Source organism: Chelonoidis abingdonii, chromosome 22 (assembly GCF_003597395.2).
Source record: "Chelonoidis abingdonii isolate Lonesome George chromosome 22, CheloAbing_2.0, whole genome shotgun sequence".
Classification (NCBI taxonomy): Eukaryota; Metazoa; Chordata; order Testudines; family Testudinidae; genus Chelonoidis; species Chelonoidis abingdonii.
Window position 1 is genome coordinate 25649018 of NC_133790.1, and position 12104 is coordinate 25661121.

Genomic DNA, 12104 nt, shown 5'->3' on the forward strand with positions numbered 1-12104 from the left:
ATATTTGGGGTCAGGAAGGAATTTTCCTCTAGGGCAGACTGGCAGATGCCCTGGAGGTTTTTCGCCTTCCTTTGCAGCATGGGGCACGGGTCACTTGCTGGAGGATTCTCTGCAGCTTGACATCTTCAAACCACAATTTGAGGACTTCAGTAACTCAGACATAGATTAGAGGTTTGTTACGGGAGTGGGTGGGTGAGATTCTATGGCCTGCATTGTGCAGGAGGTCAGACTAGATGATCGTAATGGTCCCTGCTGACCTTAAAGTCTATGAGCTGAAAGGTATTATGAACCAGTTTCAATTTGTTTGTGTATTTTCCTAGTTAAAGACAAGACTTTGTAGTTTTGTAGCAGATTTTTTGCCTTCCTAAACCCAAAGCCTCTAATCAGCATTTAAAGTAGAAATGCTTCTAGGTTGAAGTAACATGTCGGTCTCCTTAATAGCAAAACTAAAGCTTCTTCCTTCTCATCCAATAGCCATTGCTTGAGAGTGAATGCTTGAGTTTCAGGTACTCAAGCATTCACTCTCAAGCACTGGCTAGTGGATGAGACTCTCCAAACTGTTTGAGGAGAGATGGACTCAGAGGAAGATCACTAGGTCTTCATACCACATCTTGTTAGATAAGTCTGGAAATACTGAAATTGAATTGCCTCAGCATTGGCATTTTTCCATTTCAGTACAGTCTGGTGAGAAGGCAGTATATGGAAGTTTTGTCCCATGGAATAAAGAATGTGTCCATATTATATTCTGGGATCTTGGTACCTCCTATTGAGACTGGAATGTGGTAATTACTTCTAGAAGTAAACTGATACATGTATGACTGTCTGCATCTGCTGATATTCAGGAGAGCAGATGCGAATTATAGCTTCCATTATAGCCCTTTGTTTTTAGCTCATAACATTCTGACACTTTCATCTGTGGGGCTGAAATTTTCCAGACTTTGTCTGCCCAAACATGCTTTCTGTTTTTGTAAGGAAAGTTTGCGCAAAGCCTTCTCATTTAAAAAAAAAAAAAAAGATAATTCACCGAGTTTAACAGTATAAAACAAAGTTTTTACCTCCCATGTGATAGGTTTGTGTAGTTTGCATGTGTCTTTCTACCCATGTCATCAGGGGCTTGAGACTTCTATGGCCATTCTGGTGTTCCTCTGCTTGCTCACAGAAGGTAATAGAGTTGTCCAATTAAATTAGTACTGCATACTGGGATGAAAAAAAGGTCAAATACTATAAGGATCCCCGCTCTCTGTCTTCTTTCAGGAATGTTGACATGGTGGTAGAGGTTTTTCGAAACAGGCTTCTTCCCTTTAAACAGATTAGGACAGAGAGGTACAATCCAGCCTGACAGTACTCTGAGATTACTTGCAGCAGACTTTTTTTGGCCCAAAATTGTGTATAGATTTTACCACTGGTTCAACTCAATCAATGGTAGGCATGGTAGTGTAGTCAAAACTCTCTCCAGTCTGCTGAAGGCAGCAGCATGTCATTTAGCCTATACAGAGCAGAATTATATCACACAGGGTTTACAGTGTCAGTGGCTGCTGGTGTCTTGTTTACATGAGAGTGGATTTGCACCACTGGTGTCAGGGAAGGGAAATTTAGGGCAAAAAAGCGTAGAGTAGCTTCATCATAGAGAAGTACATCATCACAACCATCCAATTTTGAACCTGAAATTTATGAACCCTGGAAGTTTATTAATTGCTTGTAAATTTTATTATACATGTTTCATGAAGTACCTTGAATTTTAAATTAAACCTTATATTTTATTTTATCTTCTAATTATTTTGACTTTAAGAGAATAGATTCTTACAATTCACCTTTTCTGTGTACAGTATCAAACTAAAATAGTGTTATTGAAATAGGAATATCTTAATAAAGAAATGTCTTTGACCATAGACATTGATTATTCACAAGAAGTATTTTAAAACCATGTTTTTTTTAAGTTTGAGACATGGCTCCATTAATTTCTTGGAATCCAAAGTGATGGATCCTGTGGGTTGCTGGACTATCATGCAGTTTGTCTAATAGATTTGTAAACCTTTTAGATTGATGACATCATAATTTCATTTGGGGAATCGAACTCTAAAGCCAATCCTTTAGTTAATACACATTTAATAAACTGTACAATCACTCAAAATTTGTGATTTCTGATAACACATCTGTAACATAAACATACTCAAAATGTGAAATTACTGTGTTGAAGGGGGAATCTGTTCAGCATCTTTCATTACTTTACTCAACAGCCAGAGATTTCCAGAAAGATGCAACATAATTATTCCTTTGTGTATGTATATTTAATGTCAGAGGCATGCATGTGCATGCACATATATGCGCGCACACACAGAGTCTACATTTAATCGTGTAATACTCATAAATCACTTATCAACTGTTTCAGACTGTAATCATAGGAATCTTACTCATCTTGTGTTACAAAAACACAGCCAAATTATGGAAAATGAATATGTTGCTTTTAGGAACATGACTTTTTGATTCTTTCTGACACATGAATTTGTATAGCGCCAAAGAGGAGTAAACTCACCCAACTGCTTTAAATTACAGTCAGCATGTTGTCTCATAGGATTGGATTAAACCTAGTTTAAGCAGCTTTAGTGCCAGCATTGGAATAACAAATGTGACATGACCTGGCATTTGAAAAGACATTCTAAAAAAATTTCACCTACGTTAACTTTGGTTCATCGATACCACTTTGAACTGACATCTTTAATAAACATACTTGTTTATGGAAACTAGTGGATTATCCATTGACTAATATAAAGAATTTATTTGGAATTTTTTTTTACTTTGACGAATAACCCTCCTTTCCTAATCATCTTCTTCTTCTTTCTTTTCTTTTTTTTTTTTTTTGGTTTGGCTGGGCTTTCTTTGAATATTTATTACCCGAATGAAGTTAATATGCAGAAGTATGCAGATTTAGTTTCTGTAGAGATTGTAGCCACTTCAACATGGTGCATGTATTAGAGAGGGGAAGAGTGGTTCATTTTGTTAAAATACAGTGTGATACTCATTGACAACACATCATGAATTTTATATGTATATTTCAGATTATGGGCCTGAGCAGCTGTGGGGAGGTGGCGCTATTAGTAGTAACCAAGAATGGGGTGAGAGGGGCTTCTGAGGGAATATGAGGAGCTCAGTTCTGGTTGCTGACAGAATATCAACGAGGAGATATTGGGTGACAACTTGAGATGTGGATTTGGATGGTGGAACATAGATTAGCAGTAGCAATGTGGATTTGTGAGTTATTGGAATAAAGGAGGTAATAAAAGCTGTGATAGTAGATCAGATCATCTGTAGAGAGTGCATAAAGGGGAGGATAAGAGGGGTTTGGTTCTGAACCCTTTGGGCTGCTTACTAAAAGGAGTGGGAACTGGAAAGGAGAATCCATCAAGTGAGGCACTTAAGACATGGTTGGAGAGGCAGGAGGGGAACCATGGAGGTTGGAGTAATTAAAGCCATGGATGACAGAATTTTGAAAAACAGGGATTTGGTAATAGTGTGAAATGCCATTAAGTGAAGAGAGAGTGGAGAGGAGCAAAGAATGGTAAAGAGTTCTGACTTTTTAAAAAAATAAAAAGGTGTAAAAACATGATATAGTACAGAACTTTTGGTTCTTGTGTTCTTACTTGGCCAGATATTTCTTTAAATTTCAGACTTTGTAATTATAACCTTCACAGATAATCTATTTTCTGAGTAACCAGATAAACCTGTATCTACAGGAAAATAATACCATGGTATTGAAACCTTGAGAAGAACTGCCATGTTTTTTTATAACGGATGCTAGCTAGACTCAGGTGTAGGAGCCTGTACAGAATGTTTTATTCTCAGGAAAATGGAGGACTCAGTGATGTTTCTAGTTCTGTAAACATCCTGAAGGTTAAAGCTAGCCATTAGATGCTTCTGGCACTATACCATCATCTTAAAGGAGCAACTGTCCAAATCAGAACAGAAGGGGGGAAAAAACCAAACCGAAACAAAAAACAGCCCAGCACTTGAGGTGATTAAAGTAGGTGGCACAAAAGTTGTTTCAGTGAAGAAGTAACAGTTTTGCATTTGGGCAAAGAGATATCCATTGATTTTTATCTGCAAATCAACATTCTTGAAGACACCAATTTAAAAAAAATCAGTGCAGTCATTTATTATGATTTTTATTAAAGAGAGTGGAACTGAATCTTGAGGTCTGTTAATCATACTGTATAATAACTCGGTGCTTGACCCCAGCTGCAGATCTGAGGAAACAGTTTTCAACAATAACACTCTCCACTGTTTCACAAACAGCTCTCTTTTCTGTTCTTGACATCCAGAGATTTTCTTATGGCAGTGTGATAGAGTAATCTGTTCCCGTGAGAGTAGTGGTGGTTAGGTGTCAGCCCATCCCTGTCACATGGCGTGGCCTTTTGATTTTGAAAGCTCTGATTTTATACAAGGACCTACAAAATACTGGTAGAGAGAGTAAGCAGTCCTGGGAATAAATGGTGGTTGAGAGGACATCTTGTTACTGTTTTTTTTAGGGGTCTGAGACCAGCAGTCTTGCAGAGTGAATGAGACAAGACTTTCCTCTCGCTCAACGAATTGGGATGAACTTTAAGGAAGGGAATCAACATGTATGTTGCTTCTCCCACATAGCAGGACAGACACCAGCAGGCTTTTCTGCTGAACCCCCCTCTCAATCTGGAGACTAATTGCACAGAGGAGCCAGTGGAAGAAGATGGCTATGGCCCAGCGACTGTCCTAAATTATAATCTAGCTCCAAGGAGAAGAGCTGGAGATTTCTATTTTAAGGACAAACGTGGTTGGAAGTACAACCCAGCTCCCTGAGGAGAGTGGGGGGGCTCCTGTTTTGAGAGAATGACTGTCCAAAATACAGCCAGCTCCAGAAGAAGGAGTGAAGTCTCCTGAACAAGGGGTGAGAGAATCTATAAGATGTCTTCTGTGGATCCAGAGTGGATGTGAACTTCTGTGACTAAGAAGCAAGTTAGATTTGGTGGAAAGAGTTAATAAACCAGACACCGTGATGGGATATGTATTTTGAACTAATCTGGTCTGGGTGATGGGTTTTCCAGGCCAGAACCCAAGCAGGCACTGAGGGCAGTGTCATCTGCAGGACCATAAGGGACCACAACGGGATGTGCTTGAGGGCAGTGCCCCATGAGAGCCTGTCTTCTAATTCTGGAGCTGATGGTTTATCTAAAAAGATCACTTTGGATTTCTTAAATGCTTTTTATCTGTTGTTCTTAAAGTATTAATCAGATCGGGGAGAACTCTATTTATTCTACTATCACTAGTATTATAATTCTGTTATCCTGCTGAAGTTGCTTCATTTTATGGTCCAGCATGTAATTGAAGCACAGTATTGAATTTACTGTTGGAACTGACCTCTTACAAAGTAGATGCACAGAAATTCAACTTTAAATAGGGAGAGAAATATACAGCGTCATATTTTTTCCAGGGAAGTTGCACAGGTTCAAAGACAGACACCCTTGTTTTAGTGGACAATAACTATACTCAAATCTTATTTATTAAGAGCCCCCTTATGTTTGATTATATTATATCAATAAAATATTTAATATATTCTCCGAATCTAGGTGGCTGCAATCTCAGCACTTAATTTTCCAAATAGAATAAATATTTGGATAATGCAAATATTTTGATATAAGACCCTTGTTCATGGGTCCTACATCTGACTATTGAAAGTGTGATCCATGTTTCTTTAAAACATTGGAAACTACTTCCTTTTTGTTTTTGCCTGCCAAAGTTTGTTTTTAGTAATGTCAGCAAACAGAAATAGTCTCCTAAGAGCACTAGTGTGTTATTTCTTCTTGCATTGTAAGGTTGTCCTAAGAGCAACTTCAGAAATCATTTTTTAGGGAGCAGTTTCAATACAGTTCATAATTACTGAGATTTTGCATTACATTTATCTCAGTTGAGGAACAGTTGAACACCTAAATGCTATCTAATGTTTATAAAAACCATGAATATTCACATAGAAAGGATTCAGACCTGCAGAAATTTTAACTCCGCTGCTACATAATGGTTCAAATATAAAAGAGAACTAAACATCCTGCTCTATGTCCATATTGTAAAATGTTACATCACTGTTTTGTCTTGGTTTGAGTCGCACAAGAAATCTGAGTCACTTGCGGAAGTCTAAATATTGTTAATATTGATTACTGCTGAGCAGCTTGTTGGGTGTGAATCTATACTTTAAAATAATGTAATGTAAAAGTGACATAGCCACTTGGTGAAAATAGTTAATTGGAAAGAATTTTCCAGGTTATTCAGTTAATCCTATTATCCAGTCCTGTGCCCAAGTTTTTTTCTTTGATTGTCTGAATGTTTTTGCCTATTTCTAACTAGAGTCTACTCCAGACTGTGTAAAGGTCCATCATGGAAAAAGGAAATAAAAATTTTTACAAGTCTCATTTACTAATTTCAGAGCAATGTTAAAATAGATATTAGATTAATCAAGAGGCTACCATCTAAGTATTTGTTTTCAAGGCAAATTGAAAAGTGTATGCCTTTTCTCCCGCAAAACACCTATTTGCAGTACAGTTTTTATGGCATATTTGTATTTTGAAGAGCTCAAACTTAGAAAATTATAGTAACACTAATTTTACTGTGTGGATCACTTTATAAGTGGTGTCATGGATTAATCTCCATTTAATATATTAAATATGAAGGACCCACTCAATACCAGACTTGTAAATTATAAAAGCATGATGGCTAGTAGCCTCTGAAGCAGTTGTAGCTCTTGGTATTTACAAATGTTGCTACAGTTTTAAAGTGTGGCTTTAGAACATGATTAAAAAAGCAAATCTTCCATTACACATTACACTGAAGTATTTCAAGAAAGATGAATGTTTAGCGGACAGTGTAGTTTTATAGCCATGTTGCACGCAGCCCGTCAGGGTAATATGCTGGTGGGATGCAAGACACTGTTTACATTGACCGTCCGGAGGCACGGTTGCCCACAGCTCCTAGGGGCTGCAGTTTACCGTTCCTGGCCAATGGGAGCTGTGGCAAGCTCCACCCCTTCCCTATTTACCCCTGGTATGTCATTCAGTCAGATTGCCATATCTAATACGTAATATTCAAAATTCCTACACAGGCAACTTTAGAAGTCCTTTGCAGTTCTGCTGGGTTGTACCAGAATGATGGAGGCTGTTAGAGCTCTCCATAGGCCACTTTTCTAATTAGCCAGATAGGATACAGATGGAAACAAGTGCCAACACCTTGGCTCATTTGTAGGCCTTCAGGAAGCCAAAATAGGTTTGTCACTTCTTGTGCCAAGCCACATTCTTCTTGCGGTCTTCTTGACAAGCCAAAATGTCAGATTTCCCATTTTTCTGTTAGACTAATATGTTGTTACGAAGTAAGCACATGGTTTTACATGAGTAGAACCTTTGTTCAGAAGTAACTTTCAGTATACTTTGCTCAGTGTATTAATGGGGAGGTCAACAGATATTCAGTGAGCTTTATTTGGACCTCTTTGAAAGGCATTAAACAGCTGGTGTAGTATTTCTTTTCATTTTAGAAAGTAGTGTAAAAAGCCAAAGGAGCAGTATTTTGTGTTTTTTTGATCACTCTTCTCAGATTTTAATAGAACTTTGATTTAAATATAGCATTGTCAAATTTGTATCTCCTCTTATCAGTCAAACTGAATACAAATCCTGCAAAGTAGAGACCCAGTTTTTAGCTATGGAGGGTATGTATGTTATTTTTGTAAATTCTGTTGTGTGGACTGGGTTTATTTCTGTGAAACTGAACTTACCAGGAGGCTGTATTGTCTTCTGTAAATGTGACTTGAGTTTGATAAATGACACAGTTCCTTAACATTTGTTTTTTTTAAAGCTAACTTGGCTTTTTTAAACTTTTTTCAAATTCTCATCTTTCAACTGATTTTTAAAGCCATTTATATTAGTTCCTCTTTTAAAAGTGTTTGACTCTATTTCTGGAAAAGATAAAATATTGATGCATACATACTAATTCATGTATATTTGTATAATAATTTCCCCAATATTTTCAGTAAATTTGTTGGAGGTAATGGATAGTGTAAAACACCAGTGTTTGCTCTCAAACACCCATTGTTTCATGTTGTGTGTGTGTGTGTGTGTGTGTGTGTGTGTGTGTGTGTGTGTCTTCCTACTGTATTTTCCACTGCATGCATCCAGTGAAGTGGGCTGTAGCCCACGAAAGCTTATGCTCAGATAAATTTATTAGTCTTTAAGGTGCCACCAGTACTCCTGTTCTTTCTGTCAAACTAGTTATTATTTACCAACTTCTGGTATCGTGTACATGAAAACCAGATCTTAGAACACTAACCTGCTAATTCTGAAATATTAGAATCTCCATTAAACAATAACTAAGGTAAGATTTTGGCATGGATATTTTTAGTAAAAGTCATGGACAGGATGTTGGCAATAAACAATAAATCACAGAAATGTACACACACCAATGCAACCTTCACTACGTTAGTACTGAAGCCTTGCAGCCGAAGTCTTGAGCTCTGCCCCCTGGGCAGAATTACTGGAATTTTCAAGAAGTTGCGGAGGTCTCATAAAAACCCAGACTCTTTTACAGATTTGTAGCCTTAACAATAACTAATGTGTTTTAATTCAGTAAAATAACAACACATGGTAGAATGCTAACAGTTATAAGGTAAATATATTTTTTTATTTATTGCAATAAGTGAGGTAAATCATGAGATCATATATTATTTGGTGTATGTACGCACACTTAATTTTGCCTCTTATGAGGCTTTCAGTAATTACTCACCATAAGGAAATTAAATGTATTGTAACTGCCTGATTCATACTGCTCTGGTAAGAGTTGTCAGCCTTGGTGTTGTGAAACACTAGTTCCTTATTTTCAAGCGTTTGTAAAATGGCTGTTAAAATTTGCTGAAGTCCAAGGGGGCTACAGATTTCAGCGCAGGATTTTTTTTAAATGAGAAGAAAAATATATTGGTCTGTTGTTTTAATGAAATAGAAGATTTATTTCTAGAACACTCGCACTTCTAACTCAGACTTGTTTTTTAATCCCTTCACTAATGAACAGGGGTTGGCAACCTCTGGCATGCGACTTGCCAGGGTAAGCGCCCTGGTGGGCCGGGCCAGTTTGTTTACCTGCCGTGTCAGCAGGTTCGGTGAACTGTGGCTCTCACTGGCTGCGGTTCGCCATCCCAGGCCAATAGGGGTGGTAGGAAGCCGCAACCAGCACATCCTTCGGCCCATGCCGCTTCCCGTAACCCCCATTGGCCTGGGATGGCAAACCGCGACCAGTGGGAGCCACGGTCTGCCAAACCTGCCAGTGCAGCAGGTAAACAAACTGGCCCTGCCTGCCAGGGTGATTACCCTGGTGAGCCGTGTGCCAGAGGTTACTGACCCCTGCTATAGCAGCATAATTTACAGGGAAGGATTTGGGGGGATGGAGACAAAATGCGGTAGCAAATTGAACCTCCCTATGTTAAGCCTAGGTCACCTTTTGATCAAAGAAAGGGGAAATGCAGTTGCATAAACTGGTAAGGAGATGCCTTCATGTGTGGACTTTGTATCTTGGACTCTTCTGCATTTCTTATCACCATTGGCTGCTGTTACTCTTCTTTGCTCTGATGGTCTGTTTTTATTGCTTGCTGGGCAACACAGTACTGTTTCTACCCTACTGGCTGTAAAAGGTGGTGAGGATGCTCTTAAATAAATGTTTTTCTGCAAAATGTGATTTTCTAGAATGCATGCTTGTACTGCCTTTTTTGTAGTTGAAGTTTCTATATAAGATATGTGTTTTGTAGTAACGGTTTCTGTTCTGCATAGCTCACAATTGGCTTGCTGTTGAAGTCCTTACGCAAACTAAACTTCCACTGAACTTGACTGTTCATAATGTGAATAAGGATTGGGCCCATTGTCTATATCACAGAGAGATGTAGTCCTGAAGAGAGACATTCATGGACTGAATTATAGCTCAGCTGTTAGCATTATTTCTGTGATTTCCTAGCCGTTTCTAATAGAGTTGCTTGGAACTGTTTGACGTCAGTTCTCTGTGGAGTACTCTCAATTTTGGGGACTTAATCACTTTGGGAAGATTTTTGAAACTAGAAAGTGATAATATCAAGCCAAATTCAGGGCTTTCTAAGAATTTTCTATTTCTAGTCTCCCATTTTTTTAAAAACAGATGCTATACTTACTATCTTTTTTTTTATTATTGGCTTCTGTCCTCCCCCTTCCACTGCTAGACTCATATGGCTCCTGCTGTATATCTCGTAATTTTAAGTGAATTGTCACTCACTATATACATATCTACAGTTAGCCTTCGTTGAAAGCTAGACATGTAATCAGGACAGCATAACAGAGAGGGAGCCTCATATACGTCCTCAACTTGTAAACAGGACTGGCTGATACTACACATTTTTGGGATTAAAAACACCCATTAACTGTAACTTTATCATGCAGATTAGGAATCAAACATTTCAAGTTACAGTGAGTGCTAAATTCTTTCCTCAGTCCATACCATGCAGCTCAATTCCATGGGTGTAATAAGTAAGGGCAATATTTGGGCTAATGTGGTTGCTGATTTTTATAAAAATATTGTCATTTAACATTTATAGTGATAGTGCCTAAGATCCCAAGTTACAGACCAAGACCCCATTGTGCCAAGGATTGTACAAACACCTAACAAAAAGACAATGCCTGCATCAAAGGTTACAGTCTGTGTAAATCAATTTTTAATTACATTACAGTAACTGTATGTAAATCATAGGAGTAAAAATTAAGGCCTTACTGTGTATATTTTTAATTAATAAAAGCAATTGGGAACATTCTGTAAGTTACTTAAAGGGATTCACTCAAAATAACCAAAACTTCTGTCCTTGTTGAAGTGGAAAGGTGCTATCTGCACACTGTAAACTTACCCTTGCCATTCACAGGAGTGGCTCCACAGGGGTAAGGGATAGAGATGAAAGGGGGATTGGAGTAAGAAAATGACTGCACTCTTCAGCACGATCTGCCGTGTTCTTCCCACTAACCACCATGCTGGCTTTCCACAAGAAATCTGAGGATATCAGTGCAGTTCAGAGCTATATTAGTTCCTTCTGGGTCTCTCTTGTAGCTGCTACTGAACAGTTGCAGGGGGATTCAGCCAGTGGCAATACAGCTTTTGCTGTTGCCAGGATAAGTAGGAAGGGCAGTGGTATTCATGCTGGAGCTGTCCAGGTGAACAACCCCTGGCTACAGGTCTGAATGACTCTTGTTCCTTGTTGATTTGTGAATTTGGAGGACAATGAACTCTCTAAACTCTGTAGACCCGAAGCTTATCTCCTTTATGAGACGCTGTTCAGTAGACTCCAGGAAGAGAACATCTAAGTAAATACGTATACCTGCACATGCAGCATCCCAGATATACCATCTTTTCCTTTTCCTCTTTGTGTAAAAAGCCCTTTTTGGCTTTAACCAACTCAAGTTTGAAATGCAATTAAAAGATATGAGTCTTAAGGAACTTTGTTCCCAAGTGTTAGCCAGCTTATATTGTTGATTTAAAATGATCACTGAAATATTGTGTTATGTTCTTATTTTACAAATTGATGTACTGTAAATGTACATAATTTGTTGTCCATTGCTGAGTGTCCTAAAAGTCCTGTGGAATTTGTGTAAATGGTGGTCTCAGCTTCTACAAAGGGAAAACCCCAGCTGTAACCTGCACGTGGAATAGAATGGTAACACTGAGTGGCAAATATGACTTGGAGGGGACCGAATGTAGTATAAGCAATCACCTCTAAAATGAGCCAACAACTAATTGGGCAGAGAAGCATTTAGGGAAAGGTAGCTTTAGCCCTGAGAACAGGAAATGGCTCTGATTCGTGTGGGTCAGGCTTGGAAGCTTTGACAGCAGCTGATCTAGGAGAATGTAAACTCTGGATGAAAACCGCTGCAGGGTCAGCAAGGTAGGGCTGCGCATGCAGGCAATTTAACTCCTAGGTTCTTTTTGTATCATGGATTCTTTGTAAAAGAGAAGGAGAGGTTTAGAAATCAACTGACAGAGTTGGTGGTTATGTTTCGGCTAACATCTTGTTAGTGGTCGGTGGTGAGTTAAACTGTCAGGTT

At 38.5% G+C, this 12104-nt stretch overlaps 1 protein-coding gene across 4 annotated transcripts in view; it reads left to right on the plus strand.

Moving 5' to 3' along the window:
- The window catches only part of MED13L (mediator complex subunit 13L), a 413400-nt gene that overhangs the window by 82983 nt on the left and 318313 nt on the right, over positions 1 to 12104 (plus strand). The window lies entirely within an intron of this gene.